Genomic DNA, 15,997 nt, shown 5'->3' with positions numbered 1-15,997 from the left:
CCACCGCAGCCGTGGCTGCCGGCTGGTTCGCCCCGTCACCTCGCCGGGCTCGCCCCTCTCCCTCCCCACGGCTCTCCCCGTGCTCCAGCCCACACCTCCCACGCCCCACGGCTCGCCTCGCTCTCACCGACCCCCCCAACTCCCCTCCCCTCGCTTCCCCCCCCTCACCTCGCCGCTCCCCGCGTTCCCCTCGCGCGCGCCGCGCTCGCGCGCTCCCCTCGCGCGCGCGCGAGCGCGAGTGACATCACCCCCGTCCAATCAGACGCCGCCGCTTCCCCGCGCCCCGCTCGGCCCCGCGCTCGCGGCGGCGGCGGCGTGGGGCGGGAGTGGGGGGGGGGGGGGGGAGCGTGGGAGCGTGGGGGGGGGGGGGGCGGGGTGGGTGCGCGCGGGCGTCTGTCAGGCGGGCGCGCGGGCCGTGCCTGAGCCCGAGCTTGAGCCCAGCCCAGCCCAGCCCAGGTGTGCGCGGCTGGGGCGGGACGCCGCGGGGTGACCGCCCGGCGGTGCGGCGGCACGGCGCAGGTAGGGCACGGCACGGCACGGCACGGCTCGGCTCGCTTCGTAACGGCTGCTGCGGTGTGCGCCCCCCCTCCCCTCCGCCCGCCTTGCGCAGCGGGGTCCCGCGTTGGGGACGCAGGGAAGAGCCGCCGCCGCGCTGCCTCCTGTGAGGGGGGGGGTGGTGGTGGTGGTGGTGAGGGAACCCCGGGGAGGGAGACGCTGCCGCGGGTGGGTTTGTGCGGGCGGGCGTGGAGTCAACTTTGCCGGTGCGGGGCCCCGCGGCTGGGGAGCCCCGAGCTCCCCTGGCCCGCGGGCGGTACCAGAGCCCGGGCCTGGGCGGCGGGGCCCGCTCCGGTGGGGCGGCGGCCGTTACACGGCGCGGGGGGGTGGGGGGAGCCGCCCCCTCTCAGGGCACCGGCGCCGGGATTACTCGGGGCCCCGGGGTGCCGAAAGTGGGACGCCGTCCCTGGGTAATCCTCTCGCGAACGCTGTCCCCTCGCGATCGCGGGCTTCGCGGGGTGGGGAGAAGACGCGAGGTGCTGGGGGAGGGTGCCTCCGGGAAAACCGAATTCCCCGTTTCGTTTCTGGTTCTTCCTGGCGCTCGTATGGATTTGGGGAGCGTGTGGAAAAATATATCTGTGCTAGCGTTCTTCTAGCGCATCGTTTCAGCAGCGCTGTTGCTGCGCGGGTTGGTCTTTCAGGGCAGCCTGCACGCCCAGAGGCAGCCTTGCTCCATCTCATTTACTTGTTTGCTTTTTGCGTGTATTTAATGGTGAGCAGCTAAAAAGGGATTGTTTTCATCGCACCTCCTTGCAGTAAAAAATAATAGTGTTTCACTTCGTTTTCCCCTTGTAGAATGATAATTATGCTTCTTTTCTGTGTCACTTTTCCGTAAATGGCAGTAATTCAGGCTGACTGTAGTAACACCTGCTGGTGAGAACAGAAATGCCACTTGCGGACATTGCCGTTGCTGAGCTCTGCTAAAAGTCACCTGAAGGGGCTGAGCGTGCCCGTGAAGCTCCGCCTGAGCTGCAGACCGAGTGAGGGGCTCTTTAGGCGTTCCATCTGCTCTGTGAAGCTCTATTTAATTCTGCTTATAAAACGTATCGGAGATTATCTATGCAGTTAATCAGCTGTGCTCCATTTAGTAATGAAAGTAAACTCGGACCTGTGAGCTAAAAATGTTTGCAATGCTTATAATATTAAAGCCCATTAAAAAAAAATATTTAAAGGGTTCTTTAAGGTTTTAAAAACAAACCATTTAGGCAAAAAATTGCCTAAAAATGCAGCCACCTGTGCAGAGGTGGCTATATCAAAGGAGGTGTTAACAAACACACGATAATTAGTATCAGGCTTTTGTGTAACATTACTTGTAAACCAGTAACAGTAATGAAGACAGGACTTGAAATTGCGTAAGAGTAGAGAAAAGCTTTCTGAAATGGCCTGAAGTTATAAACATTCTCCATTTTTCTCTTCTACCATTAGTAACTTTTAAATGTCTGTTTTGCAGTGCAAATATCGTACAAGTCTCTATGAAAGGATGATCTTTGGCCCATGTTGTATAAAGAATAATAATCCACTAACATTTCTTTAATAAGAACTTTACTTAATGTTGCAGGAGCCTGTTGGTAGTATGGAGTTTTGTTTGTTTGCTTACCTCCGAATGTGTATTACCAGCATCAGTTGCTTAGATTTTGTATTTGTGTTTAAAGATAGTTGACATTGTATCAAAGTATACCTTAGCCATTCATAAATTTTGTAAAAAGTAAAAATAAGAAGGTAAACAAAACACTCTCGTCCTTATCCATGTTTATGTTATCTGCAATGTTGTGCCAAACTGGTAAGAGATTTCCAGTTTTACTTCTGACAGATACCAAAAAGTAATGCAACCTCAACACAGCCGCATGACAATGCAAGAACTTACTTGATTTCATTGAATCTCAAATCAAGTGTCTTAAATAACTTCTGTAAAAGAAATCCCACATTATTATGGTTATGGAACAAAGAGCTTGTAAGCGCCTTTTTGAGCATGTCTGCCTGATACAGTCTTAACTACATGATCACGTACTATTTTTTTTCTACAGGAATCCTGTCTCATTCAGTGCATGGGATGGATGGAGCTCACTTATTCAGTATTTTGCTTTTGGTTATCATTCTCACTGATCACTGTGTGAGCCCATGATTTTTTTACTCCATGTTATTAAACTCTGCTTTGAAGACAGGAGAGATAATGTCTGTATGGGTTTTGCTAAAGTGCTTATCATCATGTGATCAGAATGCCTCACAAATAATTATTAGTTTATCAAACACTGCCTAAGATGAGACAAGACTTTTACAGATGGTGAACGGAGGTACCAAGAGGGTTATGTGAAAAGTGTTCACTCATTTTTGTTGTCCAATTTGAAATTTCTATGATTTTTGTAAATATGTTTGCACAAGTTACAACTGCCATTGGTTTTAGTAACAGTCCTGAGTGCTACACACATTTATGGATGGGAAAAAGAGGAATTCACAGTTAATTACAAACTATGGAAATTTTGGATAAAATGGTGTGCATGACAGTAAGAGAAATGGGGGAAACTGCAAAAGGGAGGATTTTGATTGTTAAAGTCTTTGTGGCATATTACAGAGCCTCTCTCTGGTTTATTTTCTGCAAGCCCTGCCTCATTCACTACGCATATTCCTATTCTTGAGTTCTATCTGCATTAGGTTCTGTATCATCTTCTGTGCTTGTTCATCCTGTGCACTGAATGAAGCAAGGTAACTTTGAAGAAACAGTAAATGTTTGTTTAAATAATGTATAAAAACATACACACTCAAGGGAAGAGAATTATGGTTGCACAGACAACAGTGTTTGTCATTTCATAACTTTTGAGTGGTTGACTTAGTAACCTTAATAATATTCTTTCATGTTGTTTGCAGGGTAAAATGTGCATACATGTCCCATATACTTTCTTAAAAGCTAGAAAATTACACTTTAAAAAAAACAAAACAAAAAAAAAAAAACAGCCCAAACCCCAAGGAAACGGAGAAAAATTTCAACTCTCCAAGTAAATATCTTGTGTTACTGTATTGGACTCACAGTGGTTATCAACAGGCTTGGAAAAATTGAATCCTTTGCAAAAACTCTTGAACTTTTAACATTATGAGAGTGCAGCCCCTTTTGTGTGCAGCCCCAGTGTTAAAGCAGTATGGCATAGTTTGTCATGCATTTTCACAGGTACTTCTAATAGTGGAAAAGTGGTGAAAGACTCGAGTCCTTTCTATTCTAGGCTTTAGAGAGAATCTGTCATGGTGGATGAGGGTTCTTTTGCCAGTCCTCTCTAAGCACAGTCCTTTTCACTTCATCCTTTATACATGTTTCCTAATGACAGTCTCCTTATCTTCCTGTGGCCAGTCTCAGTCTTTGTTTTTTGGGTATTGCTGGTCTTGACCATTCAAAATTTGTCTTCAGTTTCTTTTCGCAGCTAGTCCTGTCTGCTCTTGCTTTCTGCCTGTCATCATTCCTTCAACTTATTTTTCTTTATTCCTCAGAGCTTCCTCTTCTTGCTGCATCTGTCCAATCTAGTCTCCTTTCCTTCTCAGTCTCCAGTCATGTTATCTGTGCTTTTACCAAACATTGGTCTCAATTTTTCCTCCTTTTCATAGACCATAAGGTGGCTTTTTTACTTCTGCACTGAAACAACACAGTAGTTTCTTCTTAGAAGTTGGTTAGTTTTTGGTGCATTTTTAATGATGCAGGAAAGAGTGTAGTGTTATCTCAAAGCTTGCCCATGTTGATGACTTCAAAGCAGTTGCGAACATTTTTTGAAGTAAAAGACACTTTTGCTGAAAGAAGGAAGAAAAAAAATGATGTGTTTTTCCTCCATTGTTCCTTTTAAAATTGAACTCTTGAACAAATTTTTGTGAGGTGTGTAATTGTGTGTTGCTGTATATGCATTGCCAGGAAACAAGGACAGACAAGACACCCTGCCAAAGTTGTAAGTACTAGTAAACATTAGAAATGCTGAACAACTTAAATAATCCTAATTATGAAGAGAAGTCAGCAATTCTGACTGAAGCATATACTGTATTTTTGCTTAACCTCACTAAGTTTTGAGGGTTTCCAGGCTGGCAAATAAAATAACTGATGATCTGGGGCTGGTTTGTGTTTATACTTGTTTGGTGTGTTGTTTGTTTGTTTTGTTTTTTTGTGTTTTTTTTGTTGTTGTTGTTGTTTGTTTTGTTTTTTTGTTTTGTTTGTTTGTTTTTTTAATTTTATGGTAAGGTTCTTTACAGCTACTTTAGAGAAATATTTACAAAAAGAAGTTATAAGCCACCCACTGAATTGAGATCTGAATAAAATTGTGACTGGTGGAGTTACCACTGCAGCATAGTATTTTGTTTACATAAGGTAGTCCTTTTGACATGGTAAAAATACTATTTGCAATAACTTAATAGCTCTCATGTCTGAAATGGGGGGCATGAATGAATTGTGCTTTGTACCACAGACTGGATATTATAATTAATGTGAGAAAACATTTTTGTATCTGTGGAATCTTCTTAGGAGCTCATATGAGCAGTGCAGTGTTGAAATGAAGACATATATATACATATTTGAGAAGTTCTTTGCTTGTATTTATGTAATGCTCCTATAATTGACACATAGTGGTCAGATTGTGTGTTGTTCCTATGCAGAGGAGCTTGTGTCATAGAGATCATGATTTAGTCATGAGTGTTCTTTTTATAGCTTTATTGGAAACATTCTGCTTTACCACAGACAATTCAATTTTCTCCAGTTTAGCAAAATATTTGAACACAAGCATAACTAATTTGCTGTTGATTCCTGGTCAAGCCAGTACTCGTAGTTGTCAGGCATGTGCTTGAATTTATTGCTGTATTAGTTTCTGCATTAAATTGTTTTTCTTATCCATAAAATTTGAGTAATGCACTTCAGTTTAAAAACTGCTCAATTTAACTTGTTTGTAAAAATCAAGGAAAGGTATTGATATATGAAGTCAAGCGTTGGAACAGATTACTCAGGTTGTACAGTTTCCCTCCTTTGAAGTTTTAAAGGCTCAGATAGACAAAGCCCCCAGCAACCTGATTTGATGCCTTAGCTGACTGTGCTTTGAACAGGAGGTTGGGCTAAAAACCTCCTGACATCCCTTACAACATGATTTGTCCTATGATGTTATCCAGTCATTCTCTCTAAGGGGGAGAAGTCAATGAACAGCCTGAACAATACTTTCTGAGAGGATAGCTGTGTCAACAAGAAAAACGTTTAATATCTGAATGAAATATTTAATGTTACAGACTGAATCCCCTTTTTAGCTTTCATCAGTAATTGTATTTAAATGCACTGCTAGATGTGCTGTATGCTTTAGGTAGACGATGTTATGTTATAGGTCTGTTTTATGGGAGATAATAACAAGATTCGGTAGCTTGGTCAGTTAACATTGGTATGTTGTAACATTGTAGTACTTAAGTAAAGATACCTATTCAGTTTTATGGGAAGAAAGAATCCCTTTTATTAATGCAGCTGGTTTAGGTTATGAAACTTACGTTTTTCAAACAGAATCTCACACACTTAATTCGAATGTAAATATTTAAAACAAACACTGGATGTTGCTAAGTAGAACAGGCTGTTAATGTTTTATTAATGTTGTACCTAGTTAAGGCGCTAATCTTTCTGGGAATGATGAGTGCTGGGAATGAGGGAGATAACTTGGTGCCCTGTCTCATGCAAGAGGATAGGACAACAGAAGTGTGACTGGTTCTAACACATCAGTCGCAATGAGATGAGAAATTTAGGATTTACCACAGCTGGGAAAGAAGTCCATGTCATTTTAAACTTTAATGTTCTGTGAACCCACTGATTTTTTTGACTCCCTGCTTATAATCTAAGTAATATGTGATGCAATGATGAATACATCATTTTTTGGAAAGCTATCTTAATTTTATGAATACCATAAATTCACTTTTCACGTATAGTTTTGTTTTTCACTGTGTCTGTTCTTCAGGCTTTTCATGCTCAAGACTAATCACAGTTTAGGAGAAACAAAATAATTTATTTTGTTTCCTGCTTGAGAAAAGAAAAACAGCCTTTTACCCTGAGTATTTCTTAATGAAGACTTCCTTCTAGATAACCGGATTTCCAACTAGTATGCTTTGTTTGAAACTTGAAATAAAGCAGACTTTGTTTTGATAGAGACAGTTAGTTGTCTTGCTAACTACTCACTGGTAAGACCTAAAATAAAGTTGAAAAGAAATTAAATGTCTCTATGTTGAAAATCAAACCTGTATTTTGCTTTACTAACCATTATTACTGAACTTCTGAAAGTGTGGAGTACGATAATTTGTTGACAGGGCTTGTTGTTTCTAGAAGTTAGAAGTCTCACTGCTACTGCTAGTAGTACTTCTAGCTAAAGTATTGCATCTTTTCACTATGAACAGTTTTGGTCAGAGTAAAAAGAAAATAATAAGGATTAAGATAAATAAGGAAGAACAGCTAGAAATACACAATTTTTTGTTTTCGGTATTTCTTCTTGTGAAGAATAAGGCCATCAGTCTTTTTTACTAATGCCAGAAGCCCAGCTCCCCTTTCATCAGCTGTCGACAGTTTAGCTCTTTTATAAAAATTAACTTTGGAATATTGAACAGTTTCCACTTCAGATTTTCATTATAAAGGAGCTCCAAGGGACACCAGCTGCTGTTGAAATAGATCTTGGGAAGCCAGGCATTCTGAAATGCTTCTTTTTCCTCTTCTTGTCACTTCCTGAACTCTCTTCACTCTTGATTTTTATTATACCTTTTCCCTCTGACTTCTCTCGACCCTGTAATTTTTCAAAATTTTTTAACCTACTAATGTTTTGAAAAAGTATCCAGTTCTGCCACTTACACTATGTGTAGCAATGATATTCCTGGAAAAGTCATAATCATGCTATCATAATGGCAAAATTAGTCTATGGTTTGACTGTAATAGATTGTTTTTGAAAGTCACAAACTAAAGAATGATTAATGTGAAAGTTCAACATTATCTGACCTTAAAAAAATTATGTATGAGTTTCTTTTTGATTGTTTTCATTTCTTTCTTGACTCTTTATTTAACACATAAGAACTGTGCCAGCTATTGCAAAAAAACCCTGCTAAAGAATGACTAGTGGAATAGGGCCAATGGTGACTTCTAAACAACTGGGTGATAGCTCAGTTATACTTTGTTGTTTAAACATCTTCCATTTCAGTTTTGCATTAGGTATTGTCAGATGGATACTTTGAGTTTTTTGGTCTTTTTTTTTTTTTTTTTTTTTTGAGTCAGTGTTGGAGAAAAAGGCTCATCCTAAGTTATAGGGGGAATGCTGAATAAGAGAATAAGATCCTCAGTTCTTTGGCTCATCACCGTAGTTCATTGTCTCTTTCGTTTCTTGATGGTGATCTGCCCCATTGAAAAACAGATTTTTGCAAAATTCACCGATGCATTAACTGAAAAATTCCAGTATATGGTGAATAATTCCTATCACAACCAATTTATCTCAAAACTCTTGTCTTTTTATAAACAATTTATCTGTGTAAGCATAGTATCAGCAGTTTAGATGAAGAATTAATTTTCCTTTAAGTAGCTAGTATTTAAAAAATATGAATTTAGAAAGCATCAACAAAACCTAATTAAAATAATTTTAAAATTACATAATGGAAAAATACATAACTGTCTCATCAGACATATTGATCTGGCCTCATCCAATCCCCATTACAGTAACATATATTTGTATACATACACAAATATATCTATATGCATGGCCTTTCCCCGCCCCCCATGCAGATATTCTCAAATAGGGTGATTTTTAAGAAATTAGTGTAGAAGTCACCACCTTCATTATTAAAAGTGAGTGTAAGTAGTGCTTTGAGGTACCTGCATTGTATTAATGATATTAACAAGAAAAATAAAGTATACTAAATTGGTAATGGATGCTTTTTATTCTTCTGGGGATCTTCTGCCAGTATGTGCAAGAAATGAGTCATTATTTGAGGGATTTTCTTGAACTGAAGTATCTCTCCCTGTTTCTTCTTGGAAAAATCATGTTGAATGTGAAACCAGTGTAAACGCTCCCTCTGGGATAGTGGAGTGGATAATTGTTTTTAAAATATTAAATAGCTTTTGTTTTTAATGTGGTGGTGATCTGTGTTTTATTAGCTAAGAATAGTTGAGATGACTACAAAGTTTTAAATGAAAAAGCCTTGATTGCATTTTCATTACCAGCAGTTTGCCAGATCATTTGTTATTAGGCTGTGTGATTGCAAAATGTGATTTTGGGGCATGGAGGAAAGTGCGTATGTCTGAGAAGAAATATTACTTTGCACTTAGCTGTATAGCTGAGACACAGAAAAAGATAAATCTGACTAAACCAACTATTTTGTTGTTGTGGAAATGGGAGTTTTGAATCTCCTGCTCAGAATGGCAGCGTCCTACAGAAACTTACAGGCATAAAGAAAGTTTTGTAGTTAAAACAGCCCCAGGTTTGTAATAAAGCACAGCTGTTCCCATTTCCGCTCACATTCTTTTATTTTAATATGTTCTGTGCGTTCTCTACAGACCAGCTGACCCAGTCTTAAATGTGGCTGAACCATAAAACCTGTTTTGTCTCATTTCTATGAGATCTTATTTGAAGCGTTCAAAAGATACAAAGACTTTTTTTTTCTTCAGAGTGATTAACTCCACTCCAATGTGACATGTGTATCTGAAGATACAGCAGCTTCGTATAATTCAGACCTTGCCTATGCATATACTAGAAGGAAGCACAGAGGTTTATGATTTTGTTTTAAACTAGAACAGTTATGAAGGAACCATAGTTTAGTGTATTATCTTATACTTACATATTACCTCAGTTTTATTTGCATTCATGTAGCAAGCTTTTGTGGCCTACTGAATATTTGTTAGCTGATCTTATCCTTGGCTATATTGCTAACTGGCAGTATTTAAACTGACAGTGATTAGATAAAGCCTGCACAGAGACACTGAAGTTTCCTCTGTGTGTGTTTTTTTTTTTTTTTTTTTTTTTTTTTTTTTTTATTTTGTTTTATTTTAAACATGAAGCACTCTTTTTCTGCTTCTGTGCTAATTTTTACTGGTACTGGTGTGACAAGAGAAGAAAGGAAGTATGGAAAAAATATATGTGCCTGCTTCGCCACTGTCAAAAAAGTTCTAAGATATCACATAAACCAGTGAGAACAGGTCACAATTTACTGTCCTGTTGTTATTTAATACTGTCAAAGCACCTACAGTATTTTATGTTACAGAACTACTCATCTTTCAGGCATTCTTTGCAGACCAGCCTGAAGAAAAACTGGTGGATTAATATAAGTACAGTGAAGGATATGGAGAACCTTCAATTGTAATTTTCATTTCAGCAGTTTAGCACCTGTCTCTAGTCAGCCCCTTGTTCAGGCCAGCACACTTCTAGGTAGAACTATTTTGATACTCATTTTTGACTGTCTAAACTAAAGCACTTCAAACATTTAGGATATGCTTGCCTTATTTTTAAAGGATTTTCATGGTTAGTGAGGTATTAATGATTTTTTATAGGTATTAAATCTCTTTTTATAAAAGGGGAAAACATTTATTGTGTGGGTACTAGCTAGATACTGTGCTAGTTGATGGATGTGCAAGCAGCCAACAAGCAATTATTTGGTGGTTTGACTTGGAGACATTGTAATCTAAGATAACAAAATAATTCAAAGGGAAACATGGTTATCTTGATAGCTAATAAACTATGTTTTGGAAATTTTGGTTTACTGGCAGGGTAATTTCAGTTCAGCTTCATAATACACAGGTCATTTCAGAGAGTCCAGAGGCTAATTGTTGACTGCTCCTGGAGAATCGGTTGTTAAATACATGTTCCCAATAATTTTTTACTTCAAACCACAAAATTCAGTAAGGGCTTTTCAGAGTTAAGTATAGACAGATTTAAATGGGAGGACTTTTTTATTAGCTGATAGCATTAGGCCTTTGACTTTTATCATCCAGATGCAAGTTTTCGGCTGGACTGAAAACTCACTGGCTGAAGATATTTACCATAGTATAGAATAACAATATTTAGGTGTTTGGAGTAACCTCACAGAACATAGACAACTGTGCTTCTTCTAAACAGTTCTTCAGGATGTTGCTAAGCACTAACATAAAAAGTGTATTTATATTTGTGGCTGGTAATATACAGTTTGTTTTTCTTAATTCTGACTTCATTATTCTGATTCCGTAGGATCTTTCCCTGGGAATCTGTTTAGTACATGTGGAAAAATGCCATTTGCGTAATATTTTTAAATGTTATTTAATCTTCCTGACAAATAGCAAAATTTTCTGTTGCTGGATATACTGGTATTGTTTGTGCTCATGCTTGTCTCTGAATTCTTGTCTCTGAACTTGTAAACTTTGCTTTCATTCTGGGTGGTTCTCTCATTTTCCCCAGGAGGTCTCTTGATGGCCTGGGGAGAACCCTTTGGGTAAATGTGATCTCGCCCTTAGGGGTAGGGAGTGATCAGATGCTGGGTCAGAGGAGGTACTAGGTGATGAGTACTAACACACATTTCTTAATTAGCCTAGCCTGTTCTGTACTTCAGTCTAAAGTTCATGAAATTGTAGAATGGTTTGGGTTGGAAGGGACCATAAAGATCACTTAGTTCCAATCCCCCTGCCATGGGCAGGGGCACCTTCCACCAGACCAGGTTGTTCAAAGCCCCGTCCAACCTGGCCTTGAGCCCTTCCAGGGAGGGGGCAGCCGCAGACTCTCTGGGCAACCTGTGCCAGTGTCTCACCACCCTCACAGGAAAGAATTTCTTCCTTATAGCTAATCTAAATCTACTCTCTTCCAGTTTAAAGCCATCATTCCATGTCCTGTCACTAGATGCCCTTATAAAAAGTCCCTCCCCATCTTTCCTGTAGGCCCCCTTTAAGTACTGGAAGGTCACTATAATGTCCCCCTAGAGCCTCCTCTTCTCCAGGCTGAACAACCCCAACTCTCTCGGCCTGTCCTCATGAGGGAGGTGCTCCAGCCCCCCGATCATCTTTGTGGCCTCCTCTGGACTCACTCAAGTGGGTCCCTGTTGGAGGCCCCAGAGCTGGACACAGCACTGCAGTTGGGGTCTCTTGAGAGCAGAGGGGGAGAATCCCTTCCCTCGACTTTCTGGCCACACTTCTCTTGCTGTAGCTCAGGACACGGTTGGCTTTCTGGGCTGTGAGCACACATTGCTGCCTCACAGTCGATTTTCCACCCACTAATACCCCCAGGTCCTTCTCCTCAGGGCTGCTCTCAATCCACTCGTTGCCCAGCCTGTATTTGTGCTTGGGATTGCCCTGACCCATGTGCAGGACCTTGCACTTGTCCTTGTTGACCTTCATGAGGTTTGCATGGGCCCACCTCTCCAGCCTGTCAAGTTGTATGCATGAGTTTAAATTCACATCAGTGATTTAGAATAAATAGTCTGATTTTGCCTTAGTCTGGATTAAAACTGCTCATAAATTTACTGACTGTGTTTCAAAAACAGTCATCTGAGAGATTTCAACAAGTAGTAAGAGTGCAGCCAATTCTTATCTTCCTGAAGTTGTCATGTTAGGACCTTCACGATTCTTCCAATTTGGAACATAATTACCTGTGAAATTATCTATCTGCTTAGAGGTGGTTGTCTTTCAGACTTCGTTCTCGTGAAAGACACCCAAGAACTGGAGGTCCTGACTTCATGTGTGAACATGTTCGGTGTTAATTGAACGGTAACTTCAGAACAGCCGCATCTCAGAAGGCTGGCCAGGCCAAGATTATGGGCTTCAACTGATCCCACGACATAATATGGAAACCTGTTACCTAATTCATAATTTGAATGTTAAACTTGCTGTCTCTCAGAATACCTACAAAAATAAACAAAGAAGGATATAGATGACTGTGATACCAGATAAGGACAGATCTTCCTGTATTAAGTACAGGAGCATATAATCAAATCAGATGTCACTTAATATAGCAGGATTATTATTTTTGATCATTATGCAAAGATATAATAAAAAAAAAATTTCTGAAACTTTAATTCAAGCCAAGCAATTCACAGAACTTCTTGATGATTGAATATACTGAAACTATGGACTATGTTTTCTTTTAAAGCCTTCACTTTTGCATGCACAAAATGCCCCGTTTTGTAAGTATTTGGAGTTCAATTGTTGATGTTACATTTTAAACAGATTTATTGCTCTTCCTATACTTCTACATTATAAATGTTTCCAAATAATCTTTCTTACTTGGCATATTACATACATTTTTGCATGCATTTGTGACTTACCGTATATAATAGGAACACTTCTGAGGGAAGAATTGTAATCTGCCGATGAATTTATATTTCAGTCAGTTTGTAGGAAGACAGAAGCACTTATAAGGATGAGCTTTTTAGTTGCAAAGTTTTGCATTATTGCATGTAGATAAGTATAAACATCTGTATTCTTTTTTTTCAGTTAGTGAAACCTAGAAGGCTGCCTTAGAAGACAGCTGAAAGCAATGAAGGAATCCTTTATAGATCAGTTACTTAAATTGCTCATCCAGAGCTTTGAGTTTAAATATTTTCTCAGTTCAATGTGATATAAAAGCAGAAATATTTGTTGCAGACTTTTAGAAATATTCCCTTATGGTTTTACAGACAGTTGCCAATAGGTTTGTTTGTTGTCTTTTTTTTTTTTTTTTTTTGTTAATTCTGACTGCAGAAGTGCATATAAACATTACTACGTCTCTTTTTTGTCTGTTGGTCTAGTGACAGTTGGCAGGTGCTAGCTTCCAATAAGTGAGAGTTGTAAGCTGCACAGCTTGGTAATTGGCATAGAAGTTGGGTAAGGAAATTGTCTCCTTCTCTTATGCTACAATACAGTCTTTTTAAGACAAGTTCCTTTTCTTTTCCTTTTCCAGAGAAAATCAGCCATTATTCAGTTTTCTCAAAGAAAGAGTGCATACATGTAGTCAGCATGAAGAAGAAGTATTTACCCTCAGAATAGCTCGTGTTTTGTTGAACCAACTAGGAATGGACAGCTCAGTCTCACCAATATTTTTGAAAACCAGTCTAAGGATGTTTGAAAGTTAAAGAAGGTGCCAGTTGGGAAGAACTTTAGGAGTAACTGTGTGAAATGAGTGGCAAAAGATAATCCTGAACAAGGAAAAAAAAGTTGTCAGTTTGCAGCTATACAGAGAATGGCTCCTTTTTTCCCCTCCATTAAAAATAACGTTTCCATACTGTGCTCCTTTTTTCTTCCCATTTACTGGAAAATGAGGAAGAAAAGTTCTCTTTCTGCAAATTAGACGAGAAAGTATTATTCTGAGATTCTACTGCAAGTTATTTCTATTGTTAAAGTGATTTGTTGGGAACATGCTTATAAATTCGTTTTCGTTGAATCAACACTGCTGTGCATCACTCGGAATCAGGCTGCTATACAAACATGCTTTGTACGAATAACAATAAAAGGTCCATTAAGTAGGTATAGAAACCTGATGAAGGACTGGAATGTGAAAATGGTACAGTTAAAAACATTAAGACATGTATGGAAAGCATAAGAGTATCTTGGTGTCTTCCTCATTGAACACCCCAGTTCCTCCTTTAAATTGATGGTACAAGGCATTTTCTTTCAAGAAATATATGATTCTTAGGACAGAAGAATAACTGTTCTTTATATAATATTTATATTTTAAACCATTTAGGAATTTCTAATAAAATACAGCTTCTGTCTTTTTGTTTAAAACAATGTAATTATATAACAAGTGTTGTTGACTGTAAGGATTCATCTTGAAAATGGTATCAGCAAATGCTATATTCTCTTGGTAATGCTCTCTGACTTGATGTGTGTCTTGTGTTCCAACTTAATACACCTTTGTTAATACTTTATTCCCTCCTCTTAAGCTTATATTACTCTGTTACTTTGAGTCACAGAATCAGTCGTATTCGTCTGAAAGAACACCCTCACCACCTTTTAGCAATAAAACATTGATAAAACAGTTATGCAACTTATTTTGTTTATATTTTATACAGCTATCTATATAAAGTATATAAACTTCTATAGTACAGTTGTATTTTAATGTCATTTGAAGCTTGTTAATTACATAAGAATTGTATTTGTCAATACAATACTTTTTTTAGGAGTGTTGCCAGTTCAGACTTCACAGATGATTTACCAATGAGGCTTATATAATATAAGTTGCGTTTATGTGGTTTTGTTTTTTTGTTTGTTTGTTTTGTTTTTTTGAATGGAGCAACAGTGGAGTTAATGGTGAGTTGTTTTGCAGGATGTTACTGCTGAAAGACATTTAAAAGTGTGTTTTGCTTCTAACAGTTATTGAAGATTTTGGCAGTGCGTATGGGTACAAACTGTAGTGCGCTTCAAGTTAGAATTAAAGAATTCACATAATTATGGCATTCTGTGAGCCTAGAGGAGTCCCTTCATGCATCAGGTACAAGATCTGAGCTGATAATGTCTTGGAGTTTGTAGTACCTTTTCATTTTAGGAAAAGTGTTAAAACATTTACTTGAGTATATTTTCAGAGACAACTCAAATTGTATGAAGAACAAAACCACATGTTGAAAAGAATTACATTATTCTGCAGGTATTGTAATGCCTGTCAGGGTGTGTAGGAGATTTGTTCCTAATCTCATTTAGAGCATCCAAACACACTAGGAAATTCTCCTTCCTTGATAGGGGAGTGAGTAAGGGAGAGACAGAATCCCAGTGAAAATTGATTAGAACAATTTTTATTAATTAAGCTTTTATTACGAACAGAATCAAGCTATTATTAAAAGCAGGTAACTATTTGCATGGTACATTTGCTTATTCCCTCCCACTGTTCTCACACCCACGGGTACAGACTGTCACACCAACACTGCCACATGCACAGCCACTCCCAGCCCCCTGGGCTGTTTGCTCACAGGGAGAGCCGCCCTGGCGTGCCAGTGGCTTCGGGGTAGGTGTGCAGAGAGTCCCTCACAGGGTCCCTTGTTCCCTCAGCAGCACATGCAACCCCGGTGCCTCTGATGGCACAGAGCTGCCACAGCCACCTCGGATATGGACCGAGTTGCACGGCCCATCGTCAGTGCTGGCACAGCCTGGTGGCCTTACGCATGCTCAGCAGACTCCAGGTCTTCTTCCATGTCTTGAAAATGCGACAGGGTGACAAATCTCCATAGCTTGTTAGCATTTGGTAGACTTCTACACCCTTCTTCTCAGCATGTACGTTTGCTCTTTCTAGCTTGCTGTTTTCTGGTGACTGTTACACATCCGCACCGGTAGAGTCCATTTGCAGAAACTCCCACCGACAGGGTTTTTATGACAACACAACTCTTGGACAACTGGTACTTCAGTGTGAAAGTGCAACGGGAATTCTTTGACCTGTGAAACATTTTTCTCAACTTTCTTTCAATCCTAGTTTTACATTTGGAATTGAACTGTAATCAGTTCAAATTTTGAATTTTTCTTTTGTATTCTGACATGCTTCTATGGATATTTTGTTATTTCTTCCAC

At 39.5% G+C, this 15,997-nt stretch overlaps 1 protein-coding gene across 1 annotated transcript in view; it reads left to right on the top strand.

Moving 5' to 3' along the window:
* The first annotated feature begins 378 nt into the window (after nt 1–378).
* The window catches only part of CNTN1 (contactin 1), a 261,654-nt gene continuing 246,035 nt past the window's right edge, over nt 379–15,997 (top strand). The window contains exon 1 of the mRNA XM_032999800.2: nt 379–519. The gene's annotated coding sequence lies outside the window, so the exon portion shown is untranslated. The remainder of the gene's footprint in view (nt 520–15,997) is intronic.

Source organism: Tyto alba, unplaced genomic scaffold (assembly GCF_018691265.1).
Source record: "Tyto alba isolate M040663 unplaced genomic scaffold, T.alba_DEE_v4.0 Super-Scaffold_2, whole genome shotgun sequence".
Lineage (NCBI taxonomy): Eukaryota > Metazoa > Chordata > Aves > Strigiformes > Tytonidae > Tyto > Tyto alba.
This window is presented reverse-complemented; position numbering and strand designations above follow the sequence as displayed.